The sequence below is a fragment of the Pinus tabuliformis genome, chromosome 3_2 (assembly GCF_031772625.1).
Source record: "Pinus tabuliformis cultivar Carrire ecotype Pingquan chromosome 3_2, CPIR1, whole genome shotgun sequence".
Taxonomy (NCBI): Eukaryota; Viridiplantae; Streptophyta; class Pinopsida; order Pinales; family Pinaceae; genus Pinus; species Pinus tabuliformis.
In genome coordinates, this window is record NC_142302.1 from 27,634,465 (window position 1) to 27,661,782 (window position 27,318).

The 27,318-nt window shown below is 37.1% G+C and overlaps 1 pseudogene; it reads left to right on the plus strand.

Moving 5' to 3' along the window:
- Nucleotides 1-1,166: 1,166 nt before the first annotated feature.
- On the plus strand, nt 1,167-25,759 carry LOC149179647 (luminal-binding protein-like; annotated as a pseudogene).
- Nucleotides 25,760-27,318: the final 1,559 nt, after the last annotated feature.

The window sequence follows — 27,318 nt, forward strand, 5'->3', positions numbered from 1 at the left end:
GCCTAAAAAACCTCGTGAGCTTGAAATTGTCACGAACGAAGATCAGGAGGCTTCCGAGGTCTGTCAAAAATCTCAGAAGGCTTCAGATAATTGATCTCTCCGCATGTTGGAAGTTAGAATACCTGCCTTCCGTGATGGGTGATCTCAAATGTATGGAGCACATGAATCTGAGCTGGTGCTGGAATTTAAGATATCTCCCACGTTCCCTCTCTGAGCTCACCTCTCTGTTGAGTCTCAATCTGTACAATTGCTCAAATCTCACTTGGGGGCATGAGCAACGTGCGCCTGAAGGAAATTCGAGATCGGAGGAGCATAAAATGCGTTTATCCGATCTCTGCAACATGTGGCATTTGAGACACTTGGACATTGACTGCAGGAAAGAAGTCGGCGTTCCCGAGCAATTAATGGGAACTTTGGTGGAAATGAGAACCCTCCGATTGAACATGAGAAAGCTGGGGGCTCTTCCAGAAGGCATGAGAGGCATGGCGAATCTGGAGATACTTCGGCTTTCTGTTCGGGATCTGCAACAACTTCCAACTTGGACTTCCCAATTTACAAATCTCAGGTGGCTTGAGCTAGCGTATTGCCAGAATATTAAGCAGCTTCCCCCGCTAGAGAGGATGCCCCAGTTGCGGCGCCTGCAAATTGAACATTGTTCGAATCTGACAGAATTGGGTTCCAACTTTGGATGTGCGGATGCCTTTCCGACTCTAGAGGTGTTGTGGTTAGTGGGACTGGATAAACTGGAAGAACTACCAGCGTTGGAGTCGGGGTCGATGGCCAGACTTCGTGTGTTGAGAATTATTCGATGTAATAACATCAGGAGATTGCCTGAGGGAATCGACAGATTGAGCAGTTTGAGGATTCTAGATTTGAGTCATTCTAGTGAATTAATAAGGAGTAATAACTGGGTATCACAGGCAGATACAGGAACCTCTGAAAATTGGGCGAGGATCCGTCGTCTCCCTCAGCACGTTCACATTCACACGCACTCTCGTGAACAAACTGGATCCTTAGATTGCATCCGCTAGAAGTTACTGGTTTCCATACTTAACCATTTCATCGAAATGTCTACATTTCGATTATAGTCCAAAAGGGGTAACAGAAGTTGCTCCTATAATGAATGTCATTGGTTTTGTAACCTCAATAGCTTCTGGTATATGGAAATGGGAGGTACAAGTGCAACTGGTATATGGAAATGGGAGGTACAAGTGCAAGACACTACATACATATGCCATAGAGGATTTCTCCATTCCCAGTATCTAGCTATTTCTCAGATTTCTGTTTCTCCATATATTCTGCTTAATGATGCTCCACAAATAGAGGTATGTTGTCATTTCCCTATTTCTTTTTGGGTGTACGATATAGTTGGTTCTGGTAATCTGTTTTGGATCTTCTATCTATATATCTTTTAATCTGGATCATATTTCTGAAAAATGAAAATGATATGCTTATCTGATGACATGTTGGATATGATCAATATATATCTTCAGCCTTCTCTACTGCATATAGAATATGATAAATGCTTTACAGAACAGTTTTATATGTATATATTACACATATTAATATAAATCTTGGCTTTTTTAAGTACTGAAAAAACTTCACTGTTAAATGTCAAAACGGAGCCATGGTTTTAGTGGGGATAAATGTGAGAGCCATGTGGATTGACATTAACCATTGAATTATTCAACATTTAATTTGAATTATTCTAACATTTCTGACTAGCGAAGCATTACCTATACGATATGGTATCTAAGACACATTAATTATTTAACTCATTGAGTGTATTCTAGGGGTGGGGTGTCAATTGAATGTATTTTGGTAGGATTTAATGAGAGTTTATCTATTTATATTTAATTTTTATGGAGGAAGGTTTATTTTACAGCATAATATAATGTGTAAAGTTGTTTATTTGTGAAATAAATAATTATACAAAAAAAAATTCTTGTAATTTTTTTAATTTAAAAATAAAAAATAAATAATTATACAAAATATTTAAATAATATTAATTTATAAAATAAATTACATGTAAAAATTTAGATCTTTCCTGACTCACATTAAATCCATATTTAAAATAAATCTATCTTAATTATTATGTATATAAGCAGTTATAGTTTTTTCCATTACCATTTAAAAAACAAAACACGCTAAGATATTCCTTGATGTTTGTCAACTGAAAAGAAAAACCTAAGTCATTGTACGGTAAGACTAATCGCGAATGAAGCCAAACAAATTTCATTGTCCCCTCCGATCGGTCCTGTCACGCCCCCGAGCCTACGGTAGTCTTTCAACCGTGTCTGGCGAGGTGCGGCACCACCGTACACTTTCTTTTTTTTTAATTGTTATCTTATAACCATATGAAAGCATTAATCTTCATAATTCATCATAAACCATTCTTAACATTTTCATGTTCAATTAAACCGAATAACAATTGCAAACAACCGTGTAAAATGGGAGGGGAAACTCCCGAAAAGTCTGCCCGATAACAATATATTATGAACTCTTCAATAATACATCATACAAGTGTGCCTGGCAGAATCCAAGGCCAACACTTAAAAATATTACAACAAGGCATAAGACAGCCTTTCACATACATAATTATGCACCTTTGCCTATGAGCGGGCACCCGCACGGGTCACCAAGACACTTATACAATACTGCACCAAACCGTGTATACAACCTCCTCAACCGAGACCATACTCCACATAAGCCAATCTGAAATATGCGAACTCCCCTTAACCTTTATGCGCATGAGGAATGCGCATCTCCTTTAAGTCCTTCGCACTTTTCCTTGTCTCTTATGGGAAGAGCTCTTGAGCGAAGTTCGATGGAGAGAATGAGCTCAACCTCCATCCATATATACACTCCTCTCATGTGTTTTAAGGGGGGGGTGCACACTTTATGGCCGACCCCACCATGTTACATAAAAGCCCACGTATATACATTATTATATTATATTTTGTTTTAATTAACCACACATATGTGTGCAGGCCTCCATTAACATATGTTTTATGCGTTCATTGAAGAGGGGTGTTCAGCCTTAAGGCCGACCCCCATATCCTTCGCTCAACGCCCTTAAGCACATATTTACATGTCGGCCTCGCCTCTTTTATATCGCATATAATTAAGGCAGCAACACTTAGTTTTATTTCTAAGTATTGCTCGTCACAAGCCTTCGCATTATGCTCGGCCGTCCGTCCTTCGCATAACCGCATCTGCTTGTAGCATAACCGCGCCCGTTCGCCATTGAACCGTGCCCGCCTATGTTGTATCGCGCCCGCCTGTCGAACCATGCCCGCGTCCATACAACCGTGCTGTCCACCGCGTTGTTCACCGCTCGGGTTGTCCGCCTATCGGGTGCGGGTCGCCCACGGGTCGCCCGCCCATCGTGTGTGGGTCGCCCACGGGTCGCCCGTCAATCCTTCGCACCGGCTCGTCGGGTGGCCGCATCCGCATATCAGCTCGCCTCCTATCCGCAGCTCGGGTGACCGCACCTCAGTTCGCCGTGCCTAATCGCCAACTCCGGTGACCGCACCTCAGCTCGCCGTGCCTAACCGTCGGCTCGTCGGCTCGCCGGGTGACCGCACCTGCGCCTCGGCTCGTCGTGCCCGTCGCACATCAACTCGTCGGGCCGCCCGCCCATCGTGCAAGGGCGCCCGCCCGGGTCGTGCCCACGGTCCAACCGCCGGGTAAAGGGATGTTCGCCCACCGCGCGCCTGCCCACGACTCGAGGGCCTTACAGGTCCTGTGGGAACCCTATGGGAACTCTATGGTCTAGGCTCGGCGATCGGTCCAGTGGGAACTCTATGGTCTAGGCTCGGCTCTCAGATATTTATTGTCTTTGTGAGTAAATAAGTTAATAATTGAGTTATTATTTTTATTTTTAATAAATGATACTAGTAACTATTTAGTTAAATTATTTAGTTAAAGTAAAAATAATAAAAATTTGCTGATGATTAAATTAAGACGATTGTTTTTTTAATTTTTAAAAATTTAATGAATTATATTTGACTATTTAAAATAAAGGTTTTTATAAATGATGTTAGGGTATGAAGAGATATTTTGTAAAAAAAAAGTTTGGAAAATAAAAATAAATATTTGGTTTTTTAATTTTAATTTATCAAATAAAATTATAAGTTTTTCATAAAGTTAAAAAATTAAAAAAAATTAATGAAAATAATTAAATTTATCTGGTTTTAAGGTACCTCTTATCTAAGTAATGCAAGGCTACTGAATTTTTTTAACACTAATTGTATACATCATTAATGTTTGTGTCTATAATATATTTTTGTTTAGACAGATCCATCTTAACTAAGTATCTTCAAAGATATGAGAGAATTCAAATTTTTTGAGTTGTAAATATTTCTTCAAATAAAGAAGTTTATACTTCAAGAAATTTGATGTTTCTTAGTGCTTGGTAAATCTAGAATTAAAATTGGTCAATAATAGTATAAATACAAATAAAAAGCTGTAAAAATGATTTTCAAATAAAATTTAAAAAATAATAAATACATCATGTCCAAATATTATTAAAATTAAAATGGATTAACAATAACACAAATACAAATAAAAAATAAAAAATTTATTTTCAAATAAAATTAAAAAAATACAAAGAATAATGAATGCATGATGCCTAGATATTATTTATTAAAGTGAACACTCCCATGTTTCTAAGTAAAACCATAAATCTTCCAATGTTTCTGAGTAAAACCATAAATCTTCATTTTAAATAATATTATTATATTTTTCTTCTTATAACATTTTAAGAAGCACAAAACATTTCAAAAACATATTTTGTAAAATTGTTTAAAAAATTATGTTTTTAAATGGTGAAAACACAATCTTTAATATATTGTATAACAATGAATTAATATTAAATAAATATAAAATATATATTAAAATATGAATATTAATTAATTAATGTTAATTAAAAATAATAATAAATATAAAATATATAAAAATATGGCAATTTCATTGACTAACCTTTAATAGTAGCAATTGGATATTAACCTCAATTAATTTTGCCATAGAACTTTACAAAAAAAAATGTATATGACATTTACTTTACTCCTTTCCAAGACCAAAATCCTCTGACCAAACACATTATTATTATTTGCGGAGCATCCATTTAACATAGATTCATTTTAAACAATTTTGTAACTCTTGTTGTATGTGGATCCAACACACTTTACCATGACACATGGCATTTTCAAGTAATCGATGTCCCAAACAACATTAGCAAAAGCATGTGCTGGTGGATTTATAATCTATATAGAAAGGAGCCCCAGTGCCTTATAACAGATTGCATCCCAGTAACGGAGGAGATGAAGGATATCGTGGCGGTGGCTTTGCAGAAATTTTGGGGATCAATAAGCTTGTAATTCCAAAATTTATGAACCGCAATTTTAATATTGTGAAAATCAGTACGTAAATAATACAGATTACAACCAAACAATTTAAACGTCCATTATGCATACTGCAAGGGCACTGCAATTATTACTGCGTCGTTCTGTGTATAATGTTGCCCCCATATCAAACGCTTTTCTGTCAACATATCTTTGCATCATAAACAACAAATGCTCAAAATTTGAACTCATTTCAGATTAATTTTTTACTTTGTTTCATTCCAGGTTGGGAAATTTAGATATATAAAAGGTAATATAAACGGTTTTCATTTTGGTTTGGAAAATAATAGAAATTTTGGATAAAATTTAATAGAATTTTTTGACAATCTAGGTTATAGCTGTTAAGTTTCAAGATTTTGGGTGTCTTATAGGTTCTTGATGGTGCTAAATCCATTTGCGCCATCAAAAAATAATTTAAACATTCTCATACTCGGATTTCTTCCGCTATAAAAAAAAATGACTTAAACACTTCACACTCAGATTTCTCAAAGAATTTCTCACTACATTCCAACCAGAAATTCACTATCTGAGCGAAATTGTGGCCTCGTTAGACAATGCCTATATGTAATGGGTTCATATGTTTCTCATGATTATTTGCCTATCTTGGGTGAGTTCACACAGTTGAGACTCGTGAACAGTGGAAATATCCCCTTAGTGCACGCCACAATTGTGGGATATTGTAGGATTATATGGATGCTTGACACAATGGTAGGATTTAACAGACACTACAACACATAGGGGGGTTTTAAGACAATATTTGAGACAATTTTTGGGTAAAATGTCTTAAGTTGAGACAAAATAAAACTTGTGTATTATCTTTAAGTAGGTGCCTCAAATTTAATATCTTAAAAAATTGTCTCTATGAAGACAATATATAACACAAGTGTCTCTGAGGACACAATTTTTTTGGGTAAATTGTCTTAAGTTGAGACAAAAAAAACTTGTGTATTGTCTTAAATATTGTCTTTAAGTAGGTGTCTCAAATTAATGTCTTAAAACAATGTCTCTATAAAGAAAATATATAACACAAGTGTTATTGTCTCTTAGGAGACAATTTCATTTTTGTCTCTCGAGACAATAATTTGGATTAAAGACATATTGTCTTTATAGAAACAATATGTCTTTTGTCTCTTTAAAGACAATATAAAACAATGAATCCAAAAAAATATCTCACCATTGATATAAATCAATATAAAATGTATTTAATTAAAAATAAACAACAATATCATTGATTAATTCATATTAGGGCACAGTGGAATCGAACCACCAACCTCCTTCATGTAAAGAAATTTCTCTTCCATTGAGCTAACACCCTTTAAAAAATTATGTGATCAGGTTGGGAAGTTAGAGGATGTGGCAGAGATACAGGAGGTGATGATGGAGCTTCAGGAGGGTTGCCAAGATGAAATGGATAGGACAGAGGTGGTTGAACTTTCACAATATTGGTAGTATTAACATGATCTTGTATAGGTGCTTGTAAGTGTAATAGAGTATCACATCGATCACTGATCTACTTATGTTATATTGATCTCAGTCTGGTAAAGGATAGTGTGATTAATGAACATAACATTTCAGTCATACTAATATGTACTAGTAATCACAAAAGCACTGGAATCACAAAAGTAGGCTAGTGGAATCACAAAAGCATTGGCCTTGTATAGATCTAGAGCTGATTAAGGCTTAAGAAGAAAGAGAAGGAGCAGATCATCACTACCTAGTGTCTTTCACTCTTTTTCAGCCATCCTTGTCTTCGCAGTTTGTAGTAAATAGCTTGTAAGTTGTTAAGGACTCTTAAAAGGCCTTACTGAAAGTCCTGATAGGGCCTTTTTTAAATCAAATAGATTGAACAAGACCTTCTGGTCAAGCTTGTAAGTCGTTTAAGTCATTAAGGACTATAACGCTTGGTTTCTTTCTATCGGGAACTATTGAGGACTTATATTGGATGTATATCAGTATCCAGTTAACAACATCCTTGATAAACAATGAGGAGGGAAAAGTGGAGGGATCGTGATTGTTTAAATATAGACGACCTCAGTCTACAACTTAGGACAATCACATGGTAAAGTATGTGTAGTAGGAACTGATAGGGATTATGAAAGAACTGGTGTGTAAGTTTGTTGAGTATATTGGTGTCCCTGTAAGTGTTTCTCTTCCTCTGTATCCAAACTTCTGAGTTGTATAGTGAAGCGAACAATGTTCCTCCTTCGTATTAATTACTCCAGAAGACTTGGAATATCAAGATATCTATGATGATACAAATATTATATATTAAATGTGTGAATACAAATGATGATACAATGAGAGTGAGAGGATTGCTTATATACCAAGCAGGTGCCTATTCATGGAGAGTCATGTCTCATTTAGACATGACTCTTGAACCTAATTACTAATTAACTAATCATTATTTATGTTTATTATCATTTACATTATTTTACATTATTTCCAATATATTTATTCATAACATTGTCTTCCTCTTCGAAAAGCTTTGTCCTCTAAGCTTGTCGATGAAAAAGGCTTGATCTCTTTTTCGGTTTCGAATGCATTTTCATCTCAGAACAATCATCTTTGTCGATACAAGTTGATATGATCTTCTAAGCGACAAAACAAATTGTCACACTGAGAAGGGATCAAACCATCCTAGATTAATCTTCTGTGGAATATTATGATCACTGGAATTTTGTGATGACTTGTCATCATAGTACTGGATTGAGGTTACATCACTATTCTCTAAAACATTAGTTTGTTGCTTTTGGTATGAATGGTCTAGATACGTAGCTTGGTTGAGTTTTCTACTCTCATGATTCAAATGTCGATAAGGAACATTTTTGGTTTGACTTTCCCTTATTAGGTGTGTGGAAAATTTTGATTTCCTTCTCACAGTCTTTGAGTTAGGTACATAATCTTCGTTTGGAAATTTCATCATCTGGATTGTAACATGTGAATGTGTTTTTTCTTCCATAATCGATCCTCTTCTTGGATTCTACTATTGACTAGTTCAATATTAGCTTCCTTATCTTCAACCTGGACCGTTACGTCCGGAGACTTTGATACTTCTTGAGTAAGTTTCTCTAACTTGTCTTTAAGTGACACCTTATCACATTTAAGATTCTTTGTTTGTGTAAGGAGGTTTTGGTTATGATTCCTTAGATGTAAAACCTCTTTGGTTTCTGATTCATCAACCTTATTTTCACTGTTTTGACTTTTAAGTTTTTCATCTTTTAGATCTCTGATTTGTTCTAATACATTTTTATTAAGGTTCTTTAAACATAAAATTTCCTCTTCTTGTTCTAATAAGTGCTTCTTGAGTTCTTTCTTTGTGACCTTAGTCTTCTTCACTTGTGAAAATTTTTCGACGTGGTTCTTGAGGCGAGATATTTCTTCATCCTTTTCGATTATTTCTTTGTAATGCATATCTACAAGATTTTTATGTTCGTGTTGTAACGATTTCTTGTTTTGCTGAAGTTTGGCTATTTTGCCATTCTCTTGATCTTGTAGCTTCAATTTCTTGGTACAATGGATTACATCATTTGGTAGGAGTGATGATGGGATTTCAACTTGGAATGTGGATTCTGTTTTCTTCATTTCTTTATATCTCTTCATTAATCGTCTGATATTTCTTGCTAATGATTGTTTTTCTGTATCACTTAGAAGTTCAACTAAGGTAAAAGTTTAGTAACATTTTGTGCAAACAACGTTTTGATTTTTGAATGTTTCTTGACAATTAGGGTATCCTTCTTAACAAAAAGGACATATTGCAAAAAAACTGTGATTATTTATGGAAATCATCTTTTTAGTTCTCTTTTTTTTCTTCATTGATTGACTTTATTTTTCATCAAATGATACTTTGATCAAAGGGTTTAAAATGCCATTTAAATCTTGTAATAATATTTTTTAAATTTTATCAACAATAAATAAATAAATAAATAAATATATATATATATATATATATATATATATATATATATATATATATATATATATATATATATATATATATATATATATATATTAAATTCACTTTTCCTCTATTTGTTTTAATACTCTTTTAAGCGTTGAAATGGTTTATCCACTTAATTACTTTTCATGTGATAAGTAACTAAGTTCTAGCAAATTGTATATTCCCTCAAACAATGATTTCCTTTGATCCTTCAAGGGTTGTGTCGTATCAATTGATCGATTCAATGGGCTATGACGTACCACCTATAGATTTGATGGAAATTGATTATTATTATTATTAATTTTTATGGTGATATAATCCCTACGGTCAAATATAATGAACTTTATTATTTTCTTTAGTGATTATTTCTTCAACCAGCATGATTTAAGGCAATAGGGACTTCTGGAAATGGAGGTTCAATGGCGGTTGTCAGTTCAAGTGACAGTGGTAGATGAATAGATATTGTGGTAGATGATGACAGTGGACCGCGGAAGTTATAGGTTGTGGTGAAGGACTGCGGCTTAGGAAACGATTGGAATACTTGCAACACAAAGAAGTGTCGTGCGGAAGTTGAGTGCAGTAGGAGAGGTTGTGGTGAGGGCGAGCAATAGTTGGTCATGTTGTTGTCAGGGGGTAGTTGCTATGCAGTCAGTCCTATGACCGCATTTATGTTTTTTCCCCTTATCATTATTTCTTTTGTATATATATAAATATATTTTGTTGGTAATATATGTGTGTGCGTGTGTGTGTCTGTTTTTTTTTTTTTTTAATTCGATTTTTTATTTAAATATATCCTTTTTTTTTATATTTTGAATTTTTTATTTTTTTTTAATTTCTTTTTTCTTTTTAATTTTATGACCAAAATCCTGATGGCAAGACGAAGAAACTCCAAATATAACAAAACACTTGAACTACAACAACAATAAAGTTGACGAAGAGTCGATGACCAAGGGCCTGGATCGAAGAGCACGGCTTTGTGCAGCTGCCAGAGGATCGAACTGCTTTGATACCAAATGAAGCAAACAATTTTCTTTCTTCGTATTAATTACTGTAGAAGACTTGGAATATCAAGATACCCATGAGGATACAAATATTTTATACTAAATGTGTGAATAATAATGATGATACAATGAGAGTGAGAGGCTTGCTTATATACCAAGCAGGGGTCTCTTCATAGAGAGTCATGTCTCATTTAGATATGACTCTTCAACCTAATTACTACTTAACTAATCACTATTTATTATTATTATCATTTACATTATTTTACATTATTTCCTATATATTTATTCATAACATATAGCTTTTGTTAGAGGCCTTCAAAGTTCAATAAGGTATGAAGTAGTGACATATTATCATGTCTCTTTTGGTTCCTTGGAACAAGCTTGATCTGAAATTTTATGAAGAATTTTAATTTTTGAGCATTCAATTGATACAATGATTGCTCTCTTTGCTCAAGGATTCACTTTTAGGATCTCTAGTTTCCCAAGATTTAATCTGAGATTATATTTCTAGTGTTCAACTTTCCCATGATCCATCTCATCCATCACACATAAGGACTTGGACCATTCATGCATGCAATTCAAAGTATATTTTTACATATTTCAAGCACTGACTACAAAGATCATTTCATAGATTTGAGAAATCACTTGTCACTTGTCACAAATCACGTATGATGGTGAAGGTGAAGTGACCTGGCCTAAGCACTTAGATGAATTCCATGCGCTCATGGAGGGCATGGAAGATTTTAATGAAACAAAGGTTTGTTCGCTGCTCGCACACACACTTCGCGCCACCCATTGCAATGGTGTGGCACACTACCTGATAACTCCGTGCACTCATTCAAGTAGTTCAATGATCCAATCGAATCTATTTTCCACCATTTTGATCCTGAATTACTTGATAAAAAAATGTTAAAACAACGGAAGGCCCCGCATGAATCGCCTATGGAGTTTTAAGAGCGGTTCCATCTATTCATATTTGAATCCCCGAAAAGTCAGATGAAATTTCAGTATCTCGAGGAAATATTTGAATATTTCCTTATCAAATATGTCAATCCCAAGAAGAATTTCAAGCTCAAACCCCACTCAACATGCTTTGGTGATGGATTTGCACAATCACAGATGGACACAGTCGCTGTCACAAGTGACTGTCCTCCTTCCCCTCATCAAACAACTCCATCACCATAGAGTGATGTGGAGAATATGCACACACATCCGTTTAGCCATCACATCCTCCCAACATCACTTCTTTCAATTTTCGTGCAGATTGGGTTGCGAAACCCTGGGGTTATCACATGTATTTCATACCTCAACCTCCGTCTTCATATTCTGATGGTCCTTTGGATGACACTATCTTGTGTTCTTCCATTCTGGATTATACTCTTGTTGTGAACGAGGATCAAGTTATCGACAGAGTTGGTGTTGCACAACCAACCTGCGCTGTCAGTCATGAAGAATGTGACTGGGAGCTTGAGCATCAAACCTCGATGAACGATGACTCCCTTTCATCCAAGCCTCCTCTATTCTTCCCTCACATCTTTGATGATTCTTCCATCCTTGATTTCGCATGTGTATCTCCGTCTACGGATGCACACATTGTTGATCATTCACAAAACACACTGGATGTCAGTCCATCATTCGACAATGAAGAGGACCAATCATTCATTGAAAATCCACTTGATTTTTCATCTTCTTTTTCCGAAAACATAGAGGGTGAACATCCTTTCTTCTCATCTACCCCTGTGTGTGATTCATCTAATCATGAGGATGCCAATAAACATCCTAAATTTTCTAATCTTGATTGTCGTGATCCTTCTACTTCTTCATCCAATCACGATATTGATTCAACTTTTGTTAATCTGTCTAAGACATTGGTCTATGATGATCTATCTGTCGACGAAGTTGAAACCCTGCAGACTGTCAAGGCACTTCAGCCCAAGATGATGGTTATGTCATGTCCTCGCTATCCTGAGGTTGGTTTCACTTCCGATCGAGAAATTGTTCAAAGACTTGAGGCTCCTCATCACTCATCTGTATGCATTGAAGATCAATCTCACACACATATTTTTCTTCCTCCACTCGAACTACACGATCCCATTGCTCATGCATTGGAGGAATCTTACATAACAAGAACACTTGTGTAACATAAGTGGTCTACCTTTCTCACGTTTTCTTGCATGTCACAGTCAAGAGAATGCATACACTTAACATCTACACGCACTGTAGCACAACACCATGGGAAGTCGACAGAGTGCATGTCATGTGCTTTCACTTACTTCTTTTATGTGGATGCACTTAAGCCCGGAGTGTGTTTGGCTTCACTATTATATCTTTCATGTTTGTTGGTTTGTATAGTTGTGTTGTTCGTGAACCATGCCTTCACCAACATGGGTCAACCAATGCACCGGTGGCTGCATTGGAAGTATCACTTCACGTGAGTAGACTCATGCATCGTTAGCTTAGGAGTAGGAGTAGAGTTTGCTTTACCTTGTTCGCTTGCATGCATGTTTGCCTTCTTACATTGTGCGTTTTCTTGCTTGCTTGTTTGTTTTTTTACTCGCTTTGTTTACACATTTACTTCTGCTTTTTTTTTCCTGGTTTCTTTACTTATTTGTGTTCATAGGTTAGTTTCACATGGACCATGTGCGACTCTTGAATCAAGCAAGACAAAGTACAAGAGGACTTGTGCAATTACCAATACTTGGTTATCTGTCATCTTGTCTCTATATGAAGAACTTGTTATTTTTAGTCCATGATACACCAATGGAAAATATGTGCTGTTCAAAGTGAACCTTGATGGAAACACAATGCTTGCGCACTAACTAGTATCACCTACACGAGTCGGTTTTTTTGGGTTAAACCTTGTCAGCTCAATCAAGTAGAGTAAGGTGAGGGAGAAAACCTTAAAAGTCACGTCAGAGGTATATATAAACTACTTCTCTAAAAAAACAACCTCTTCTACTCTCAATAAGTCAGGATCCCTCTTCCATGTCTGAGATGAATAAGTGTTATGCACATTTAGGAAAAATGAAAATGTGAAAAAACTTCAAAAAAACAAAAAATGAATAAGGTGAAAGAAGAGAAAGGCTTCCTATTGGAGATATGATGCAAGTAACTTCGTCGAGGTACTGACTAGGCTCTCTAGCAGTAGAGCAATGCTTATGTTCCTGCGTGACTCCGTCGGGGTACTGTCCAGGCCTGTTGGCAGCGGAGCAATACCAGAGATGAAACTAAAACTGTGATGACCGTAAAGCTTGTGCACCAATATACCCTTCATCCCCAATTGAAACACCTGTGTTGACTTGGCTTGGAATGTGTTCCAATCGACCAAGAGCTTGGCAGATGCTACATATTACAATCAAGCAAGTGTGGAAACCAAGATGAACAGAGAACTGAACAATACTTCCGGAGGTGTTAGAATTTGTTTTCACGAACAAGGTCCATTCAAAGAATTGGAGTTCTACCAGTATGTCACCAAGTGTTGTAGCGGCTACAACCCCCCTCCAAAATTTTTCCTTAGCTTCATTTTGGAGCCTTCCTACGAACCATCCTAGAAGCATGTCTTGCACTATCAAGTACATAGGCTTCATTGGTTTTTCAGTAGCTCGCGAACCAGTGCATGTTAGTTTTATTCTCTCCCCTCATAAGCTGCCATTCCGAACTTGGGATAGTTGTTGGATGAGAAGCTCCCTTAGAAAATTACACAATTCTCGAGGGGAACCATCCTTCCCTCCAAAAATTGTGTAAATCAGTTAGGCAACTTGTTGGGCTCCAAAATTGCATAGAATAGTCAGACAGGATTCCTTGCAAAAACTGTGCAATCTGGCCGAGCACTGCGGATCAACCCAGAAATTGTGCAATTACGGGTAGAAGTCACCTGATCCTCCCACAAACTACACAATCCCTCTGGGAAAGCCAACCCTGATTCTCCCAGAAATTGCATAATTCTAGGTAGTAGTCACCTACTCCTCCAAAAAATTGTAGAATTTCCCACTGTAGATTACCAGATAATGCAATATACTAAAGCAAAATACTTGATCTACTTATACAAACAAACTTGCGGAAGCTTAATCGATTTTGAGCAAGATCAAATAGAACACATATAACAGAGAATGAGAAAGCAATCACACATGAACACAGAATAATAGTCCGGGGAAAGCCTTAGCTAAAAACCTCAATCTCTGTATTATCATACAAGTGGAAAATACAAAGCTTTAGCTCACAAGCTATCCAGCTCTCAGTACAATCCCTCAAAACTGCTCATAGACTAAATAGACACGACTTATGCCTTCCTCCAATCCTCCAAGCCTCCTATTTCCTTGCGCAGTTTCTCCTGGGGTCCAATGCTGCCACTTGTGTGAATTCCCACATCACACACTCATAAAAATTCAAAAATAACTATGCAATCCTCAAGGAATGAATTCCTTCTGCATGCAAGAGATATCGTCAATGGAATATTCCTGCAACTGATAGTACACTATCCCATCATCTGATCTCAACTAGGTCTCTGACTGAATTGACATGCATGAGTTATTTATGAGAGAATATTTAGTTATCTGAAGTGCAACAGTTACATGCATGCATGCATTAACTAACTGAACTCACAATCAGTTCCACAAACAGTTGGAACTAATCTAACTGGACTTAACTCAGTTAACTGAGCTAACTAATTACAACTCAAAGTACAACTCATGTTGATCTCCTTAATCAAGGGATAACTTCCTCAATCAAAGGGGAAAATGTTGCATGTCTTCACATAGATTTCACGTTTGATTTTCTCCAACTAATTAAATCAAGATGAATTAATTAATTATTTTACAAACAACTGCTAAGATCAAATTCGAATTTTAATTCTCAATTTTAGTTCAGGGACTAACTCAAATTGGAATGTATCCCGAAATGCTATTTATATAAATGTTATTCTTAACACTTCTATATTTATCATTTCTTGTTGTTATTTTCAACAAAAATTGTGCAATCCCTCTCGGACAGCCAACCCAGTTCCTCTCAGAAATTGTGCAAATCCCTCGCTCAGTCAAGCAGGATGTTGCATGTGCCTTCAGGTTAACCGGTTCCCTCCAGGACCGAGCAAAACTGATTTTCATGCATGGGTTGCTCTTCTCGAAATAGCAAAAGGCAGTATGAAAAAGTCATCCCTAGATCTAGGGATCTATTTTTAGCAGCGGGAGGTTACATGCAAAGATCGTTTTACAAACCTCTCCCCAAGTGTCACTTTTTCCTAGATTTGTGGCATCGCATCATAACCTCGTTCTTATCAAAACTCATGAACCAAACGTTGCAGGGCTCATTCCTCACATTGAACTTGCAGCTCTAACATCCCACATTGCACCCAGGAGTCAGTGGCACTTTCAGCTTAACTATTTTAGGGTAAGACTTCTTTTTGTATCTTGCTCTGCGTTTCTGTCTCTTTTTGTGTTTTGCTTTGTGTGAGAGCCATCAATTTGATTTCAATGAGCGCTTGTTTTTTTTATGTATGGTAGCTTGTAGAAGCACCATTTCAGTTTTTGTTCGCATCTCACTATTGTCGTATGCATGACATTGTTTTTTCACCGACGGTCGCCATTGTGGCGACTCACTTCACACACATGCATGCTTTCTCGTTTTCTGAATCCTGCACTTATTGTTTGAATGCATGATCATTCACTCTTGTTTACACTCAGTATCACCATGCATTCGGACTTCTCATCTTGTTAGTCACCTGTCGGCAGGTATGGGCTGCCTTAACCGTGACCTTGCCTTGTCCAGCTAGCATTGCACTTTTTTGGAAGTGAATTCTCTAACTTCCCTCCAGAAATTGCGCAAGTCTAGCCCAGCACTGACCTCCAGGCTAGCATTGTGCAATTATGGGAGGAAGTGCCTTCCTGGCCCCAAAAACTGCGCAATGCAGTTAATTGGTTTGCATGTCACTGGTGACTGAAATTGCACATTACAGAATTTCAATCCTGAGTACGCAAGACTGGACTATGCATTGCATAATTCTACCAGTCAGTCAGCCTCCTGACAACTCGAACTTTGCCTTGTGCAGTTCTGGCAGTCAGTCCTCCAGCCTCTCGGTGAAAATTGCATAATCTTCACTGATAGTCACATGGGTATGTTGCATGTTAGTCCTTCATCTTGTTTTGGTTTTCCACTAACAGATTTCTTGTCATGAGTGTTGCTACATCTCTAGGTATCATAGGTGTTCGTCTGCCTCTCAGCAACACAGGTACAATGGATTCCAAGAGAGAATAGTTGAAGACATCGCTCAAAGCACAACTAGGGATGAAGTCGATCAAGTGTCTATGAACTTACCTATCTATGAAGACATCAAGTTGTTCATCGACAAGGTTATCAAGATGAAATGGAAATGACATCACAACAAGCAACACCATCAGCAGCAGCAGAATGTAGCACACCTGCGTGCGACAGATGCAAGGGGAATATTGTTGACAGCACAGAGGTGGAGCAAAGTTGCAAGTTCAAGAAAATCCACTTGTGATGAAAATAACTTTGGAGATTGAGGCTATGAGGCGACGGCACGACAAGAGGAACGCGCGAAGGTATAGAGAGAAATAGAGAAGGGGTTGCAGGTGCTGAAGCGGAGACTCAAGGAAGAATAGGAGCTGCACAGATGAGAGACAGAGTTGCATCAGGAACAAGTACATCAGGAGGCACACCATCCACATACTAATGAAATGGCGCCCATACAGGTTATAAATCCATTCAGCAGCTGCTATGGAGCTGACAGGGTGAGCAATGTTGTTGATCACATGCAAGGGTATTCAGGAGCATGGATGTCATTGTGTGCACACATGCGAGCACACCCATTTGGCACACTCACCGAGGCGAAGACAAGAAGCAAGTCTAACTGGAGCTGAACATGTATTTTGACAAGTTGATGTGCATGGTCACCAACACACACTCGGAGATCAGCACAGACACGATGCATCAATATGTTCTTGGTCCAGTTGTAATCAAGACGTTGATGAACATGTTATCAGATGAGTTGGACAAAGGAGCCATATTAGTGTACCTGAATGCAACAGAGGCAAGAGTTTGCTTTCAGCGAGATGCCACCATTGAGCGCACGGACAACATCATGGACGACCAAAATTGGCATCAGTCCGCCACCATTGATCATCACAAGGATGTGAAAGAGTGGGCCCTACCACAACTATCCGAGTGTTAGTGATAGCTTGCATGGCTTTATCAAGCTTATTTTGTCTCACTTGGGTACATGTGAAGATTGTATGTAACATCTTATCAAGTGGAAGTTCAAGTGTCGATAGCTGAATGTAAGAGTCATAGAGTAGTTGAAGGGTCATGAGGGTAGGTGAACAGCCACAAAGGGGAATGTCAAGGGTCACCCCACCCTTTTCTATATATATTACCTCATAACTCATTGTATAGGCTTTTGGTCAGCTAAGCTTCCGATAGGAGTATCTTAGAGAAAGCTTGGAGAGTATTGTAACGAGCCTTGGCTTCTCCACAGTTCAGAGCTAGTATATCTCCTTGGAGGAGTAGGTGGCAATGACTGTAATGTTCCGTTGTCAGGACTAGTGGTTGGTTATGGTTGTACTGTATGATTGGAACTTTCACTTCTTAATATAACAGAGCTGACATGTTTCATGCATATGTTGTTATTGTATTTCAGCTATCTTGTTTACTCTAATGATATGTGTATCTGTTTGCTTATGCATGCATGTATGGAATATTTTTGTATAAGTATGTATGAATCTTACTGAGATGTGTTGTTGGTTTAACCATCACTTTTGATTACTAGCTTACTTTTTTTCCAGTTTGTGATGCATCTTTTCTCGTGTGTTTCCTTCTTAGCCGCGTGCTTCCACAAGTTTCCAAGGGATGCACTCACCTCACTCTCCATGTGTTAGAATTGTTCATGCAACTTCCTTGGATTGTTGCATATGTGACACCCTTGCTAACAACATGGACATCTTACTTGCCTCTGTGAGCAATAGCGGTCAAGGCGATACCGTACCAGCCATTGCTAGGACTCCTACACCAAATGGTCTGAGGTCTAGTTGGGACATTTTACCGGGGAGATCCCTTGACATGTTGGCGGGTTCAACACCATCAAAAGGTTACTAAAAACACTAATTAATAATATACTCTTGAATTGGAAAGAATTCAAAAGGCTGCAAGATGTAGAATTATTAATTTGAATTGATTTGACAAGTAGATCATATCACAAACTATTTAAAATGCCACTCTATTACATGGACATTGTCTTCACACACAACATTTTCATATTTACAAGATAAAATCCCTCAACAAGCACATCAATCAATGGGAAACTAAGGGTTAGTGCCAAATTCTTTGTTGGAAATTTATCTAGTTTGGTGGATAAATAGCCCACTACAATATGTTTTTTTTTTCATTAAAATTAAAATTTATAATTTAATTTTTAGATGTTTTTTTTTCAATGTGAATTTGTTAAATTCACAAGTTTAAATTGTATAATAACATAATATAAATGTCTTAAAAATTCACAAGTACATTTTAATAATAAAACATCACAATTATATTCAAAATTGTATTATATTCCAATAAAACAAACCAAAAAACAATTAATTAATTGATTGTTTAAGGAAATTAATTAATTAATTAATTAATTATATATATATATATATATATATATATATATATATATATATATATATATAATTTCCTTATATATTACGATATTTATTTACAAATTAATGAACTAAATCTTTAATCAAAATGATCTTAAAGAATACAAAACAATGCAAAATGTTAAATTTAAAAATCAGTTATGTTAGGAAATATATGTATCAATTTTTTTGGTTATTTTCCAACCAAATTTGGGTTTGAAAATTGAATTAAAAACATAGATTTATGTTTTTGTTTTTATATTACCATGCCATACCATTTTCTTTCTTATATATAAATGTCATCAATGATACTGCATTCATCACAAAGCACTGGTGATTGGACTATGTAACAAAATTAAAAAGGCCACAGGTACATGATTGACAAATACCTATCTTCACAAAAATCACATCTTACAACTCTATAGTAGATAACTTAGTACTCCACATCCTAATCTAGGATTTACTTCACATAATTGTATATACACATGGTAATTAATACTGCAACTTTAATTTAGTCATTCAATGTTGTTGTGAAAAACCATTATGTTAATAGGCTTAAGTAAAATGCTTCATGTGAAGGAAATGTTAATTTAAGGGTTCTGAATCTACAATCCCTCAGGAACCTCAGTGTTGAGATACCAAAATGACGACCTATAAATTCAATGTTTTACTTCTATATAACATTTAATATGCAATTGGAGAAAATGACTTTATTGATTATTTGACATATCCCACTACACTCACTCCCTCAAAAATTTTGTCCATTAATTTGAATTTTTAGAAGCAACTAAACTAATTTCTCTACCGTCCAATTCACTTTTGGAATTTCTTGAAGGCAAAAGCGATGACACCATGTACAAATACACTCAATTAATTTAATTACGAACTTGATCTTGGTTGATTCTTTAGCCAAGTTGGAGCTATTGCACCCAACACAGGGCTACATATCACATCTAATACCCAATGAGCCATTCAACAACTTCACACATGCTCTCAAATCTCACTCCTCCTCATATCCCGATTATCATCGACGCTCTTTCCCTACATGATGCATCCATTTTTTCCATTTCCATTTGCAACCCATCATCCATGGAGGGTGTAGGTTGCATAACCCATCATCCATATAGGGAAAGTTATCATCCATGATCTAATGCTAGACTATAATTGGAGTTTAATTAGAGGCAAAAGCTAAGGTAGGGCCTACTGATCTAATTTTCAAATCTGTTGATTGAGATTGAGATGGAAACCTAGTAAAACAGGAGGCAAAAGTAGTACATATTTCAATATGATTACCAGTAGCATTTGTCTAGTTTATTTCCATTCAGAGATAATCATACAGGAGGTGTCGATGCCAGAGGTCTAACTTAATCTAGCAAGCTGATTAGTCCTTATGGATTCAGTCCGTTTTTGAAGTCTTCTCCCTTCTCCTCCATAACACAAGTCTTTAGTCAAAAGGTATTCTAAGTTATCCTCCTATCAAGGAAAAATTGTCTCCCTCAATTTTTCATTTTCAAGTTTAGCTTGGGCTACAAATGCCACTGTGACAATTGTTTTAATTTCTTTCACATACTGGAAAATCTTCACTTTCTTTGTTGTTGGCATTTCCTTGTTCCAAGTAACATGTATTGTGCATCTTCTTTGGCTTCTAATGAATAGGTTGAATAAATGTAACTTATCTATTATTCCATAAATGATTTGGTGGGATGATGAATTTGTGAATTTTTTAGGACACTATTTCATATTGGCTTTTATTTTTTTATGAAGGGTTTATTTAATATATACTTGTCAATAGAAGTACATTTTTTTTTATCTTTCGTCTTTAAAGGGTTAGATGAATATATGCCCTTCCAAATGATATTAAGGCCAACACTTCAAATTTTAACATTGTAGGCATGCACATAGGGAAACAGTCCAAGGTTGCAGTGCTAAGAGACAAAGGGACAAGTTTGAGCTACCAATGCTCAAAGCCCTTAGGCTCTAATAAAAATGTAAAAAAACCACGGAAAGATTCTTTGATTGCTAGCAGGTACAATAAGTTGATGAAGACCACAAAACTAGTTGTACTAGTTGTTGGTGAAGGCTAAACACAATGACTTTGATATCATGTTAAACCCACACAATGTAAATATCAAATTAATAAACTATGGAATGTTTTTTTATTGGAAAAAATGTACATATTTAGGCCGATAGGCCTTCCTATGCATCAACAATTGTCAACGCTTTTACCCTGCTCCATTGGATCAAGTGAGACACTTTCAACCGTTGATTTGAAGTGTCATCTGGCAAGCATGCACTGTGCTTTGATTGCTTTTTCCAAATATCGGTTGAGTTGCCTTCTTTTCTGCTGTGCATTGAACCTGGCCCTGTTATGCAAAAACTCTGATCAGATTGCCATTTATTGTTGCAGGTAGGCCGTTCTTTCCCCTCATTTTGGTTTAAATTCTACTTCTTTGTTTGGAAAACCCTGAGAATGAAGATGAAAATTGGAATTTGGAAAACCCTAAGCCAGTGCTAATTTCTCATTCGGCTCCTCTGTTAAGCGACCCACTGCCCAAGCCCGCAGCGACCAATGGGCAGCCATCTAAGATCAATCTATGGAAGCGGCATTCTGTGGCAGCCCCCCTGGGCTTTGGATCTGAAAAGATCTTACCGACTCAAGATGAGAGGGCCTGCGACTTTATAAAAATAACAGTTTTCATCCATCCGGTATTCTGCTGTAAATAATTGTTTGAATTGTGCATATGGATCGAGTAATATCCAATATTTGAGATCGTTATGATCAGATATTTACAACCAGGAGCTTGATGATTGCATCAATTTTGCTTTGTTAATAGTCAATTTCTGTAAAATTCCTGTATTGTAGGGCTGGCATCGTTTGTCAGATGCCCCAAGCACTCGCGCCACCTGCGGATTTTCTTGGTATTTGTAATTTCAAAGGCCCGGATATTTTGAGGGGTTAATATGGTTTTCTTGGTGCATATGTAACTACTAATGCTATTGTTTCAGAGGCACACTGTTCAATCATTTCCCTGCACTAGCTATAAGAATTTGCGTATCAACAGTTCGATCTTTTCATTAAGCAACCAATGAATTTAATTCTGTGTTACGATTTTGTCCTGAATGTTGTGTGTTTTGGCTCTTCCGTATGGCTGTCGCAGTCACTACTTCGTTTGTGAAAACTGAATATTTATTTATTGCGATGTGCCAGTACCAGTAGACGTGATCGGAAAGCCCTATTTCCAACCCTATTGCATAGTAAATGCGGCCTGACATGGGGCCGATATAACACGATATAACACGCCGCTATTTTTTTTTCTCTCTCATCACCACGCGGCGTGTTATAACATGTTATATCGGCCCATGTAAGACCGCATTTACTATGCAATAGGGTTGGAAATAGGGCTTTCCGACGTGATCCGTGAGAATTAAAGTTTACAAGAGAAATGCCGCCAGTTGAGAGAAATCTTATTCATGGCTGCAAGTTGGTTCACAAAATCCAACCCAGATCTGGCCCGCTGCACAGTGGATCAATATCGGTGGCAGTATTCGGTAGGATTACAATAAAAAGATAAATTTAATTTTTAATGAATTAAAGATGAAATTTTGTTTTCTGGGATAAAGACAAATTAAATGTAAAATTTATGTTCTGCCATTTTTAAGCAAGTTGATGTCACAATTTCGCCATGATTACAATTTCTGGTTGGATTTTAGTGAAAAATTATTCAAGGAATTCGATGGTGTAATGTTTGAATAATTTTTTAATGGAGTGTTTGAATAGATTTTTAATGATGACTTTAGTATTATTAATAATTTCGTTATGATTATAATTTTTGGTTGGATTTTAGTGAAATTTTTTTCAAGAAATTCGATGGTGGAATGTTTAAATAATTTTTTTAATGACATTTAACATCATCAATAATTTCTGGGATACCCAAAATGAGGAAGCTTTATAGGAGTATTAAGTATTTTCAAATATTTCTATCAGATTTTATCAAAATCTTATTCCAATTTCTATTTTTTTCTCTGGCAAAAAAAACATCAAACTCTACTAAGTGCTAAGTATGATGAACTTATGCTAATTATAAATTTCGGAATATTTTAAAATTTAATAATAAGGAATGCCACAAGATTTAAACCCAAAATCTTCAGTTCTGTAAGACTTCATTCCACTGCCATCGCCACTTGAACTACTGTAAGACTTTATTCCACTGTCATCGCCACTTGAACTATTCCAGACAGACTTGACAACTTTTTTTATTGCCTTGAAAAAATAAATATATTTATATATTTAAAACATATTATTAAAAAAAAGCATTATTGTTCGCTAGATCTTGAATGTGAAGTTACAGATTAAATTCAAAGTATATAATCTTGCCAAACTTATATAAAAAAAATCATAATTAGGCCGATAGGCCTTCCTATGCATCAACAATCGTCAACACTTTTACCCTGCTCTATTCGATCAAGTGAGACACTTTCAACCGTTGATTTGAAGTGTCATCGGGCAAGCATGCACTGCACTCTGACTGCTTTTTCCAAATATCGGTTGAGTTGCCTTCTTTTCTGTTGTGCATTGAACTTGGCCCTGTTATGCAAAAACTCTGATCAGATTGCCATTTATTATTGCAGGTAGGCCGTTCTTTCCCCTTATTTTGGTTTAAATTCTGCTTCTTTGTTTTGAGCAATCAGAGTCATTTCCCCTGTTTATTGCTACATTTTGAGTTTTTCAAGGCATTCTGGTTTCCTCTAAAAATAAGGTTTCATTAAATTTATGCTTTCTAGTAGTGATTTTTGAGATGTTGGGGTAAGGTTTTGGTAGATTAAGACATGCAAACAAATGTGCTTTGTTTGATCTTCTCTGATCTATTCGCAATTTTTTCAAAGGTTTTCAAACACATTGAGCTTGCTTTCGTTGTGTAGAAATATTATCCTTCAGATCCCTATATTGTCTTCTAGGTTTTATTTTAGTTTTTAGAAAAGGCATTTTTGTAAGCATGTATGAATACCAGCTACGCCTTGTAGATCTCATGGTTGACTGTTAAGTTTTCTTGCTTCTTTTGATGGAATATTGAGCTGCATTTTAAGTTTTTGGTAGACGTTTTTCTGCGGTGTTGTAGTTTTACAGCATCGACATTTTTTCGACATCGTCTGAATGCATTAAAATTGGAAGGAGTCATCTCTTTGCTTCTATTACAGGAAGCCCTTTTTATTTTTTCCAAGTATAAATAAGATCGAGTCGAATATGACAACATTGTCTTGATGTAGATGGCCTACTAGAAGAATGATTGCTAGGTTTTTGAAATGTTTCCTCGTTATTCATGTTGTGTTGTCTACTTACACCAAGTTTTATAATTTATTCGGTTTAACAAATATCTACTAATAATATATATGCCAGAAATTTGACCACGATAAACCTGCAATCGGTTAAAATATATATGCTAGAAACTTGACCATATAGGCATCCTTTCCCTGGTAACATATAGGCATTTTTTGATACTCTTCATGGGAATTTAATTTTTCTCAGGATGCCTTCTTGCATCTTCGATTGCGAAGGAAGAAGCTGCGAAATTGGGAACAGTGATTGGTATAGACCTGAGAACTACTAACTCCTGTGTTGGGGTTTACAAGAATGGTCATGTGGAGATTATTACCAATGACCAAGGTAACCGTAGTACCCCATCATGGGTGGTGTTCATAGAAAATAAGAGGTTGATTGGAGAGGCTGCCAAAAACCAGGCCACAGTCAACGCCGAACGAACCATCTTTGATGTCAAGAGACTCATGGGGAGAAAGTAAGTACTATGATCTCTGATTTGCCCATTCATTAGACAATTATATTTATTGCAAGTCCAATTCTCGCCTTGATATTGAACCCACAAGGGTGCCAGTCATGAAATTGGCATGTTAAGTCAGGGGTCGAGCAACATTCTGGTTGGGGTCAGATCAGGATTTGATTTCTGCCCTGTCCAAACTTCAAGAAAATGATTTAAAACTTTTACTTGATGAGCACAATTAAATGAAAACATTTGTTTTATATAGGTTTGAAGACAAAGAAGTTCAGAAGGATATGAAACTGGTACCATACAAGATTGTGAACAAAGATGGGAAACCTTATATTCAAGTTCAGGTACGAGATGGAGAAACAAAGGCATTTAGCCCTGAGGAAATCAGTGCTATGATTTTGACTAGGAAAGACTGTAAAGGATGTTGTGGTGACTGTCCCTGGTATGCTTTCTTTTCAACTTTTTTTTTTATGAGGTTGCGGGTAACCAATTGTTGACTGCATTGTGACTATTAACTTGTGGGCTTGTACAGCTTATTTTACTGATGCACAGTGCCAAGCAACGAAGGATGCTGGTGTTATTGCTAGCTTGAATGTAGCTCGTATAATCAACGAACCCACAACTGCAGCAATAGCTTATGGCTTGGACAAGAAGGGTGGAGAGAAAAATATTGTTGTTTTTGATCTTGGCGGTGGCACGTTTGATGTCAGCGTTCTGACTATTGAGAACGAAGTTTTTGAGGTTTTGGCTACAAACGGTGATACCCATCTTGGAGGTAATCTGTCTGAACTTTGTTTGGCAGTTTTACATTATGAATTTGAATACTGGTTATCATTGACTTTTTTGGTTGGCTTTCGAGCTTTGAACTTACCGGGATGTACACTAATATGCAGGTGAGGACTTTGACCAAAGGATAATGGAAAATTTCATCAAATTGATCAAGAAAAAGCATGGAAAGGATATTAGTAAGGATAGCAGAAATGTCCCGGATCCGGGTGTCTGAATGTTGTACTGGTACGTGGGAAGCAGCATGGGTGGGTGCGTGGCTCATCTCCACCGCCTCTTGGCCTCTCACGGTACCGATCTTTAATTCCCCTGAGATCAAATTCAATGCTGCTTTATTGCAGCCTATCCCTCCTCTCTGGCCCGTCCATTACCTGATCATGTTGCCCTCAATCTGTCTCATTCGCGCTCCTCCTTTGCGCTCCAGTCCCTCCTTTACAGCTGCAGAGAACTGTTCTCGCACCATCACGGGGACTCTATGGGCTCTGGTTCGATGGGTGGATTCATGGTTAATGCCTCAGGCTTCTCACTGCCATACCTGCAAATCCGCTAGCTACTTGACGTCTGCTCTCCCTTTCGCCCATCTGGGTGTTAAAGCCAAGCTTGTTCTAATCTTTTTCTGCCTCCATAGTTTAGCAGGCCGCCAGGTTCTCCCTGCTCTTCCGGTTATGCCGAAACTCCACTAGAGGATAAGCTGCAGGAGAGGCAGCTCCAGGGGGCAAATGGGCTGCTAGGCCTCCTCCTCCACGACGGACTCCTCGACTTTTTGTTCGGACTTCAGTATGGGCCGGTATCCAGTTACAAGGAGTGGGCGGGGAAGGGGCAGAGGTCTGCGCAATTTGGTAGCAAGCTCTTACAAGTCTGTGACTAATTCCGCTAGGCTTCAATTCCCCTACACTCATGGCAATTTCTCCCTCATGGCTTCTGTCACCATAGAGCTGAGCGAGATTAATGCTGGTCAGGAAGCTGTTTCCCCTGGAGTGACTACGGAAAGGCTTGCGGCAGACAGACATGGCCCCGTTCAGATGAACTATGAGCAGAGCAAGGCCTCAGGCTCGGGCAAGGGCATGGAATCCCAGATCATGAATGATAAGGCGAGCCCGAGGGTCCCGCATGGTGGCGGCTCTACAGGCCAAAAGGGCCACCCCTCTGATGACGAAGAAGATTACAATTTTGGTTGCCGCATCATCGAAGAGCAGCCCGATACTTCTCATGATGTTTAAACAGGTTTGTGCTCTATGGTTTTTTTGGAATTCAGTTTGCATGAGGACTTTCATTCGTCTCCTTCTTCACAGTCAGTATAAGTGCTCCGCTACAATCGTCGGTTTCCTCTGCTTGTCTATGGTTTTGGGTCTCGGTTGCAGTCTCAGTTGCTTCTGAAGTTTGCACTCAGATTTGGTTCCAGGCAGTGTTTCTCGGTTTACTTGCCATGGATTAGTCATCTTGTTTCAGATGCTGTATGGCGCCGATTTAATTTTCAGTTCCAAGCACATCATTGGGGTTTTTTTTTACTTTTTGTAATAGTTATGATCAGGTCACTTGCAGTCCTTCAGGACAATACTCAGCAGGGTATTTTTTTGAGTTTTGTTCAGCTATGCTTTGTAAACATGCCGCATCATTGGGCTAGCTTTCACGAGGCCATGGCCTCGGTGTAACAATTTTTGTATCAATATAGAAGCAAACTTATTCAGCCAAAAAAAAAAAGGATAGCAGAAATGAAATAAGACATTCAATGTGTTCATTGTAATATCGATATAAACAAAACATTTAAAGAAAATT